The sequence below is a fragment of the Suricata suricatta genome, chromosome 13 (assembly GCF_006229205.1).
Source record: "Suricata suricatta isolate VVHF042 chromosome 13, meerkat_22Aug2017_6uvM2_HiC, whole genome shotgun sequence".
In the NCBI taxonomy this organism is placed as follows: Eukaryota; Metazoa; Chordata; class Mammalia; order Carnivora; family Herpestidae; genus Suricata; species Suricata suricatta.
The window spans coordinates 20,430,661-20,441,929 of record NC_043712.1 but is presented as its reverse complement, the minus strand read 5'-3'; the positions used below and the strand labels follow the sequence as shown (position 1 = coordinate 20,441,929).

At 39.4% G+C, this 11,269-nt stretch overlaps 1 protein-coding gene and 1 pseudogene across 4 annotated transcripts in view; one reads left to right on the top strand and one right to left on the bottom strand.

Moving 5' to 3' along the window:
* KIAA1958 (KIAA1958 ortholog) overlaps positions 1 to 11,269 on the top strand; it is an 84,027-nt gene that overhangs the window by 17,117 nt on the left and 55,641 nt on the right. The window lies entirely within an intron of this gene.
* LOC115276721 lies at positions 4,491 to 5,197 on the bottom strand (annotated as a pseudogene).

Below are 11,269 nucleotides of genomic sequence, written 5' to 3'. Positions count from 1 at the left end.
AAAACAAGTACTACAATGTAAAAATATTAAGAAAAGAAAACCCTCTCACATGCATAAATGAAAGATTGCACACAAAGAACTCACATCTTTCCAAGTTTCAATAGTAAATATTCTGCTACTATATATTAAATACTGCATGGTTTGCCCAAGCTAAGATGAAACCACATCATGAATCAATTAGCATTTTGCATTTTCTTTCATTACCTACTCAAAGTCATGCCTACTGCACCTCTAAACATTTCATTAAATCCAATGATACAGCAACCACTCCCAAAATAAACTTAGATTGTATTGCAGTTTCACTTAACAGTATATAAAATGCTGTGTTGTGACAGGTATCAACTATCCATTAGATACTGAATCAATTTTTCTTAAGCACTACTAACTGCTTGCTTTTCTTGAGGCTAGATCATTCTGAATATTTCCTGTTAGATCTGTGAGTGCCAACATATGGTTTCTGTCCTTCTCTGCCTGGCTTACTTCGCTCAGCATGACACCCTTAAGGTCCATCCACTTTCCTACAAATGGCCATATGTCATTCCCTCTCATTGCCATGTAGTGCTCCATCGTGTATATATACCACATCTTCCTGATCCACTCATCAGGTGATGGACAGAGGCATAGATCTTGATTTTCTAGTCTTGGTATCCATTCCTTGTCGTCTAAAGAGATGAAATAATGTACGACTTCTGAGCAGACAAGTCCATGTCAGAGCACTAAAGTCTTCGCTTCGGTGTCCCAGGATTGAAACATCTTCCTCATTTGTTTTCCTCAGGGAAGCAGCAGCCTCCGACCTCTCCTTACAGATTTTGCTGCCTGACCATCTTGGGCGTCAGCAGCAACGGGCAGAGTACAGGTGATGCCCTGCATCGTAGGCCCAGCAACAACTTCTCCTTTAGTCTAGATCTCATTTATGTAACTGATGGCTTATGTTCCCAAGAGTGTATTAGAACCACAAGAAGTACTTAAATATAATGTAGTAAAGGTGATAAATTAGGCTTCCATGGCTACAAGGTGATTTTAAGCTTTATTTTAGTTGAGAAGAGTGATCAAATTTATAATCAAGTATATCTGATACAATGATTGATGTGCCTTAGTTAGTGTACTGTCTTCAGTTATGATACACATAGCTGAATCTTCAGTACTGCCCTAATATCTGCAGGGTTGCTTTTTTAGGCAAAACAATTTTCTTGCCTTTTTCAATTTTCTGTATTTTTATCAAGCTACTACATGTATGTGGCAATCAGTAAGATGATACTGTTAAATATGAACAGTCTCTCACCTCTGAGCTCACCTCATAATCCCGCTCTTCAAGAGAAACTTCATTTGAGCCGATTCTATTTTCAGTTCTTTCCAAAATTCTAAACAAACTGTTTATACTTCTGTTTCTTGATTTATCACCTGGAGAAAATGTCTACACATTCCTTATTATGAATGAGAATTTTAACTCATTTTCATTAACCTTTCAGTCTTTTATTTTTAGGCTATTAAAATACATACCCAGTAGAAGAATAAAAGTAATGAAAAAGGAAATATGCTTTCTCAATCTAAGACTGAAGATATTAGTGTCTCTATCCTTCCTTCAACCATCTCACCTCCCTTCTAACCATCCTCTTAACCTGACAACGTTGTCAATATTTTTTCATCGTTTTTGGTGGCCATAACGGAGTCTTTCCTGCGTTATCCTTAAGTTGACTCTTCAACATTAAAAACCAATAGCACCATTCAGGTCACCTGCGTGGCTCAGTTGGTTAAGTGTCCAGCTTTAGCTCAGGTCATGATCTCACAGTTCATGGGTTCCAGCCCCATGTGGGGCTCTGTGCTGACAGCTCAGAGCCTGGACCCTGCTTCGGATTCTGTGTCTCCCTCTCTCTCTGCCCCTCTTCCATGCCTACTCTGTGTGTCTCTTTCTCTCAAAAATAAACATTAAAAAATTTTTAAAAAACAATAGCACCAGTTATGTTATTTTGACAGTATAAATATTATTCATTGTTACTAGTAATTTAAAATTGAATCTCTTTGCATCCTGATGAATTTCACCACCTCTGGGACAATGAAAGGAGGATGTTCCTAACGGATCTTGTATGGATAAATGACCTAATCAACATAAAGGGCTTACTTAAGTATGTCCCCACATTATTATTATTACTGTATTTGTTGCATCTGAAATGTCATTGGTTATAAAAAATATACCATTATTTTATATTCCACAAAGAAAGAAAAAACATGCTACCAAGTAAACTATAGTTCCCAGAATTGTGGGACAAATTTCATAGATATTAAAATGTAGAAGTTGGGGCGCCTGGGTGGCTCAATCAGTTAAGCGTCTGACTTCGACTCAGGTCGTGATCTCACAGTTTGTGGGTTTGAGCCCTGCGTCGGGCTCTGTGCTGACAGCTCAGAGCCTGTTTCAGATTCTGTGTCTCCCTCTCTCTCTCTGCCTCTCCCCTGCTCATGCTCTGTCTCAAAAGTGAATAAACATTAAAAAAATAAAATGTAGAAGTGCATCTTACAATCAGTGATATACATTCTAGTTTTGGGGGGTTTGTGTGCGTTTCTTAAAATTTTGGGTATCATTTCTTGACCGAAGAACAGTGTACTGTTAGAGCTGTATGATCCTCCCAAGATTTCATTTTCCCTCCCACCCCGAGGATTCTCTGTTTCCTAGATTTCACATGTCTCTCTTTTTTCTCACTTTGCTGGAGTCCATCAAATAATGTCCCAAGAATGGGTAGGTGGGAAGTAAACTTTTGAGTCTTTAAATTGTTGAAAATTCCTTTCCTCTGATAGGAATTTTAAAACTTTTTCTTTAGTACTTATTCCTTTCACAAGGATTATAGTTACAGTAATCTCTCAAATCTCTCAGAATTTTTATTACAAGCTTAAAAAAATATATATTCTGTCCTTAAATTATCTTTTCTTTTAGTTTTTCTGTTCTTTTTTTTCTTCATCCTTCTCTTTATTGCTGCCAGTTTACTTCTGATGCCTAGTCAAATAGTTCACATTTAAGAACACAGGACAGGAATCTGGTGTTGGTTTCTTCTGCAGTTGTGTAAATAGATTTGCTTGCTTTGGGCCTTTTCCTGAGTGAAAAGTATGTGAGATGTATTGATTGGCAGCGGTGTGGTTACAGAGAGCGCATGGAGAGCTGGTGCTTGGTCAGCAGGCCTCCAATGATGAGTCTCAGGCACCACCACCCACGCTGCAGGCCATGCCTTCCCACATGATTGGGTTCAATTCCTTAGCAAAGTTTTGGCTGTTTTTTGTTTTGTTTTTGTTTTGGAAAGGGGTACGGGTGGAGCAGCAAGTAGGTTAGGGAGCCCAGTTTTCAACTCCATTTCTCACTGTCCCATTTCGTTGCCAGATGTCCCTAAGCCTAGAGCCACTCTCAGTTTCAACAGAGTGATTGGCCTCCACCTTGATTGCAACCTTGTGTGTTCTAGGCCCTCGTGACTGCATGTGTGGTCACCTTGGAGCTATTAAAAATAGTTGTCTCTTGTTGCTTTAAAAATTCTTTGACTTTTATCATTTTGATTATAATAGATCTTGGAATAATCCTTGGGTTGATCTTACTTGGAGTCCTTTAAGCTTTCTCAATCTGGATGTCCGTATATCTCCCCAGATTTGGGAAATTTTCAACTAATATTTTTTAAAATATCTTTTTCTTTAATGTTTATTTATCTTTGAGAGAGAAATGGGGGGGAGGAGCAGAGAGAACAGGAGACAGAGAATCCGAAGCAGGCTCCAGGCTCTGAGCTGTCAGCACAGAACCCAACGCGGGGCTTGAACCCACAGACCACGAGATCATGACCTGAGCTGAAGTCGGATGTTCAACGAACTCAGCCACCCAAGCGCCCCATCAACTAATATTTCTTTAAATAGGCTGTCTGCCCTTTTCTCTTTCCTCCTTCTGGAACTCCCACAATGCAAACGTTCAGTAACTTGATGGTATCCCATAATTCACATAGGCTTTATTTTTTATTTTCACTGTTTTCTTTTTGTTCTTCTAAATGGCTAACATCAAATAATCTGTCAAGGTTACTGATTCCTCTGCATGATCAGTGTATTGGACGCTCTCTGTTGAACTTTTCACTTTTGTTACCACATTCTCAGCTCCTGGATTTCTGATTGGTTTTTTCATGGTTTCTATTTCTTTATTAAACTTTTTCTTTTATTCGTGCTTTGTTTTCTTGGTTTTGTTTAGTTGTTTGTGTTGTCTTACATTTTGTTGAATTTGTTTTTTAATGTTTTTTATGTTTATTTATGTTTATTTTATGTTTATTTTTGAGAGACAGAGTGTGAGTGGGGGAGAGCCAGGGAGAGAGGACGACACAGAAACTTAAGCAGGCTGCAGGTTGGATTCTTAACCGACACGCGCCCCTCTTTGACTTTCTTTAAGATGGTTATCTTGAATGTTTTGTCATGCAGATTATAGATCTCTGTTTATGTTTTTGTTTTTGTTTTTGTGTCTGATCTTAGTCTAGAAGATCTCATTTTTGACTGGACTCAGACACAGAGATAAAAGCTCTCAGAGAGGACAGCCTCCGTCTCTTGGCAGTCTGTTCCTGGTGTTTTACTTTGGCCCCCTTCATTCTCTTGGCCAAAAGTTCAGCATATTCTGCAGCCTCTTCCTTAGTTTTCTTAGTACACTGTTTCTTCAAAGCAGTATAATCACATTTGTGTTGAAGGACACATGAAGTAACGAGATGCTGAGTCTTGGACGCTTTGGTTCCAAGTTTCTTACCTTCTTTGTTGAGGGTCCTTCTCAGAACATACTGGCGGACATCATCTTCTTTAGAGAGCTTGGAAAGTTTATGGATCCTGCTAACTCTTTTGGGCCCCAGGTAATGAGACACAGTATTGTATCACTGAGTCCAGGAATATTCTTCTCCCCTTTTTTTAGTCATCAGCTGGAGAACTCTGAGATTGGCATCCACAGTGTAACCCCAAACAGATAGGTACTTTTTTCCTCCAGTTCTTCTTGGTCTGTAGCAGGAATATCCTTGACTCAGGACACCTGCTTCATGGGGAAGCCTTGTTTGTCACTCCCAACACTGATGTGGACCACGTAACCCTTCCATTCCTCACGCAGGGCATTAGCAGCAACTTCTGGAGCGTTTGCGTGAAGTTTGCGTTCATTGTCCCCTTCAATGAGTTCTTGGCAGCCAGTAGCTGGGCAAGAGATGTTCAGCTTCATCCTAAGCAACCTATTGCCTCTGAGGTACCAAGTAAAAAGAGCTAGATCTCTATTTTTTGAGATCAGTTATGGGAGCTTGATTAGTTTCCTTTGGTTCCTTTATTAATTTCTTTGTAATGTTTGTCTGGTTCTTCCTGATCCTGTAGCATTGCATAGTTGTGTGTACATTTGAAGTAATACCTCTTCCTGTTTTTACAGACTGGTTTTAGCAGGTAAAGATTTTTCCTGTTCCCTGGGCTGATGGGATTACCTCTGGAATCACAGTCATGCTGGGCTGGACAGTTAGGAAGCTGTTGCTGAGTTACAGTTGGGCTGCAGTTGGTACTCTTATTACCAGTGGCTCGGGTGGGTGTGGGTCATATCTTGTCCCTGGATGGGCAAGACTGTCGCCAGTACCTTGCTTAGTAGGGTAGTGCTGGGACAAAGGTCCATTTTAGGATCCACAGTTAGGTCTTCAGACAGTGGCCCTATTAACTTAGTGTCCAGACATTTGTGGCTCCCATCAGGCTCCTGAAAAGGCTCCTGCAAAGGCTCCTGCCTGGTCACTGGATGGGTCCTTGGATTGGCAGGACTGGCCCTGGACCATAGCCTAGAAGGCTGTAACTGATCCTCAGCACTCTTTCTGGTTCCACAGCCAAGATTGAGGCCTGCAGACCTGGCTCTGGAGGCACGAATGGATGTGTCTCTTCCAGGTCCCTGAGTAGGCCACACCAGTCCCTGTGTGTGGCTAAAGAAGCTAGAACTGAATATAGGGTCCTTTTAAGATCTGTGGGGGTGCCGACAGGGACTGGCTGAGAGGCTGGAGCTGAGTATTTAACCCTTTCTGAATCTCTGGGCTTGCAGATGGGGGTATGTCCTGCTGGGGTCCTGGCCTCTCAGGACTGCTGGCAGTCTGGCTGTAAAGGGGGTTAGATTGAAATATTGGGCCCTTTCAGGATCTTCATGGTTGCCAACGTTGGTATCTGCTGCTATGTACTAGGTCCTTGGACCTGCAGGACTGCTGGCAAACTCCAAGTATAGGACCCTTTTGGAATTTCTGGTGGTACAGATAGGAGTGCCTCCTGTCAGGTCCCTGTGTTGGCCTGACTGTTCTCAGGCTGTGGCTGGAACCAGCCTGGCACAGTTACAAGGCCCTTTCAGAATCTACAGCCTGACAACTAAGAAGAGACTGGACATGCTTTACAGGCCACTTAGGGTCCACATCCTGAACCAAGGTCTGTATCCCTATTACCCAGTGCATATGGGCATGACCCCTCCTGGGTCCCTTGGCATATGGTACTGGTGACAGAACTGAAGCCACAAGGGGCTGTAAGTTGAGTCCTAAAGGGTATGGAACTGTGTGAGAATCTGAAGTTCTGACCATGGTCGGTGAGTCAGACACCTGGGTGTAAGCTTGCCTTCTCAAAACACCTAGGGTTTCAGTCTTCCACTCAGTCCAAAACTCCCACAAAGGCACTTTTGTCCATGAATGCATGCCAAATTATTGTTGATAGGGGTGATATGAGTAACGGATGTCTTCAGACACCTTACTGAAATCACTCCCGCCCCTAGAAACTTAGGGAAAAAAAAGTGTTAACCTATTAACTTCATTTAACAGAAAAAAAGAATCCTTATTTTCTAAGAATTTGACTTTACTGTTTGGTACATATTCCTTAAAAATAATGCCTGAAATTATATTTTACATGATATTTTTGTCTCTGGAGTATATTAAGGTTTACATTACAGGTCACTAATATTTTAACACCTTTACAGTAACTGCTGCTAAATTATTACTGTGTGTAGTGAAAAGCAGCTATCTCATCAGTAAGAAAAAACTTTGCCTGTTTTGCTCATACTTAGAAATGGGTAATAGAAAGCTAATCCATGTAGAAAAATAATTTAATTTTTATTTTATAATGAAGTTTTCAAAAATATGTTTTGTTTTTACCCACTGACCCAATTAGAGAAATTAGCATTTTCTATCCATTAAGTTATTACTTCTTGGGTGGAATTTAATGAATATTAATAGAATAACCCAGAAAAAAAGGAGATAATTTATTAGGGTTTTCTGCATTTCTATTTTTATGTGTTATCTGTTTTCCAATGCATTATGTGCAATACATCTTTTGTTTCAAGTTGATTAACAATTTCTTTGTGTTTTTTACATTAGTATTCATTTTCAGTAAAAGATGCCTTCACATTTTGAGCCTTACTAATTAAGATATGCAGTCCTATAAATTGAATGTAAATTTAAAGGAAGACCTGGTTTCTAATCAGAATTTCTTATAACTGTTTCTATTGTGGTATAGCATTTTATTTCTTAAATTCATCAGATGTTACCTAATATAGTGTGCTTGTTTGTTTTGGAGTCACTGAAACCGTAGAATTTTCACAAACTCATGAAAAGTGCTTTTCAGATACTCAATTCTGACTGAGATACTGATAAGCTGTTAACAAATGGTGATTTTTTTTTTCCATAGGCAGGGTCACATGCTGTTAGCTCTCTTTGATTACTACATGCAGAATAGCAATAAAAATAGCCAATACTTACAGGGTGCTTATTATCTCACTAATTGCTTGTGGTAACTCCGTTCTCACAGCTCTGTGAAGTCAGGACTATAATTAACTCCATTTTACAGATGAAGAAGCTAAGGCAAGAAAGGTTGAACTTGCTGGAGGTCACACAGTAAGAGGGTGGGAGAACTGGGATTCTACCTAGTCAGACTGGTTGGTGCTGTTAACCGCCAGAGTCACTGGCCATGGTGATGCTTCTCTTGCATGTTTCAGCACTCCTCCCTCTCAGCATTTAGAAGTCCTTTTAGGACGTGCACCAACTTTCCTTCAGTTTTCTTTGATTTCTCCAAAAACTTCACTGCCGAAACTTCTACTTTTACTCTTCCTTTTCTAGTCACAGTCTCCCATCTGCTTTTATTGTCTAATTGTCTCCATAAGGAGGGGATGAAAATAAAAGTTTAATAGTTGAGGAGACATATACAGACATCCATAAAACAATGCCTACCATGTTGAGGTGCTGAATGTATTTTTGTTGAGTGTTAAAATAAATAATGCTATATATTAAAATTTCTAGAAAGAAAAGAGATAACTTTCACTTTTTCTACTTTCTTTTGGGAAAACTCAGGCCGCTGTGTGGAGAACAGTTTGAATAGAGGCAAGAATAGACATAGGGTATTGGTGTATCATCAATAGGTGATAAATCCAATACCAAATTCTTATTCAGGTCTTAAAATCCTTAATTTCAGATGATCAAAGGGAATGTGTCAGAAATAGTAACTTAACCAGCCATTACTGTATTAACAGTAGTATTGCTCTTGAACATAAGACAGAGCAGTATTTCTAGAGAAAAATAAAAATAAATCACAAAAGGAAACTGAAGTATATAGTTAAGGTAGAATGGACTAAACTCTTGGTAATTGAAGAGTAATAGTTGTAATTAAAATTTTAAATCAGAAGAATATTATACAGTGGCCACCTTTGGGTAATGGATTTGTGGACAGTTTTTCTTTCTTCTCTATACCTTTATTTTCTGGGGAAAAATTTTATCTTAAACATCTGGGTGGCTCAGTTGGTTAAGTGTCCAGCTTCAGCTCAGGTCATGATCTCGTGGTTTGTGGGTTTGAGCCCCATGTTGGCCTCTGGCTGACAGCTCAGAGCCTGGAACCTGCTTTGGATTCTGTCTCCCTCTCTCTCACCCCTGACCCCACTCACACTCTCTCTCTCAAAAATAAACATTAAAAAAATTTTTAAGTACTACTTCCATGATAAAACTAATAAAGTCATTTTTATTAGGGGAAATATACATAAAATAACCTTTTCCTCATGTGAATATTCTTTAAGTCATCTATTTTTTAAACTTCAGGTATTTCTAAATTTAAGCAAAGTATATTTAAGGATATGTAAACTCACCAAGGTGAAATGCAGTCATGGTTGAATTTCTGAACTGTGCAAAGAGTAATTTTTACTTTTGAAAATGATTTAATATCCAATAAAATTTTATTTAAAAATCATGAAAGAACAATATATAGGCTGATGAAATAATGCCTGTTTAACAGAATTATGTGCTCTGTACTAATGGAGTCATCATAGACTAAACTGAAAAGGAAGTCAGATGTGTAAAGCTGTGACTTCCATGATCAAAACTAGAAAATGGGGGGCACCAGGGTGGCTCAGCTGGTTAGGTCTCCAACTTTAACTCAGGTCCTGATCTCACGGATTGTGGGTTTGAGCCCCACGTCAGACTCTGCTGACAGCATGGAGCCTGCTTTGGATTCTCTGTCTCCATGTCTGGCCCTCTCCCACTTGCTCTTTCTCTCAAAAATAAACATTTTAAAAAGCCTGAAAAATATAAATGTCACATCAATAATGATCCCTGTCTCTCCTACAACTGCCGTAAGTCCAGGAAAGTAAGAACTCAAAAGCAAGATTCTTTTGGGAAATTGTGTATGATGTTTTGTATATGAAAGTCTGATGGCAGCAGCTCACCATATTGTTTATGTATTACACCAGCTGCAGGTATTTCAGACCCATCAGAAGGTCCTCTTGATTCAGTGTCTCTGGCAGTGTAATAAAAAGTGGAGGAGAAATCTCTGCGGTCTCTAATAAGCAGTATATCAGTGAGTACTGTCAGATTCTGCACAAAATTCCACAACGTGATTTATTACATTAATTACAGTCATATGGGCTTCATGCTGCTAAGCCTGAAAATGCAGTCACATTGTACAGTTGATTTAAGAATATGTTTTGGCCAAGACAAAAGGGGTCCTTATTGTGATTAATATAGTACAATATTAATTCTCTTGTTCTATTCCTTTTTTGCCTTTAGAATGCTTAATTTCTTTTCTGTGACTTGAAATTAAGTTTGAGATTTGAGAAGTCTCATCTAGTTTTTATTCGCTTCTGTCATCTGGTCTCCTTTTTGTGTCATCTTTGTTATTACTGAATGTGGCACATCCTTATATAAGCCTGTGTGAATTAACTCCCTTTTGAGCAAATGTGGCTAGCCCACAGCTGTCCCTAGCTAGCAGTGCTGTCCCCAAGGCTTCTTAGGTCACACTGCAATACTACAACTCTTTTTGAGGGGAAGGAGCATTGAGGAGAAATCCTCATTTTCTTAAAGCAAAGGAAGCAGAATTCTTAGAGAATTCCATGGTTTTACCCTTGTTTAGTGCTGTACTGAATTCATAGTCACATAATGTCTCTTTTTCAGTGACACAGTAAGCTTGTGACATCACAGGATTCTAGGTGATGTGAAATGGAAAGTGTCCTCAGAGCTGTTTTAGATACAGATACTAATTCTGGTTGCTTACATATGTCTGTGGCAGCATATGTTCAGTTATACACAAATGTCTAACACTGGTGACCTTTATAGATGTAACTTGGGAGAATTCAATATTAGCTACAAATTAAAGAATCAGTAGAGGAGAAACTCTGGTGAAGTAACATTTAGTAGGTTGGAACACATTAAAAAAATTTTTTTTAAGTTTATTCATTTTTGAGAGAGAGAGTACAAGCAGGGGTGGGGCAGAGAGAGAGAGGGAGACCAGAATCTGAAGCAGGCTCCAGGCGCTGAGCTCTCAGCATTTGAGAACGCATTTCTAAGCAGTGATGTTTTTAAAGAGTTGAACTAGATGATTTATGTACCCAGTGCTGAGCTAAGTGGTTTTTCTATCTTGGAGAGGGGGAAGGGAGGTGGTGGTGATGGAGGAGGGCACTTGTGGGGAAGAGCACTGGGTGTTATATGGAAACCAATTTGACAATAAACTATTAAAAAAAATTTCATACAACTCGTAAGAGATAGGTGCAGTGATTACACCCATTTTACAGCTGACGAAACTGAAACTCAAAAGACTTAAACGGGCTGACATAGCTGGTTAGCAGTAGAGCTGGGACCCTACCCAGCCTTTCCTACTTGCAGTGCTGCAGCCATTAACGAGTTGCTGCACAGCCCACATCAAGTGCCTTGAAAGGGACTAAGTAAGATTAGATTTGAGAAATTAGTTTTGACAGGCAAACAGTGTTGAATTTAATAATTTCACAAAAGTTACAAAAGAAGTTTGAATCCAGTGGATTTCAGAG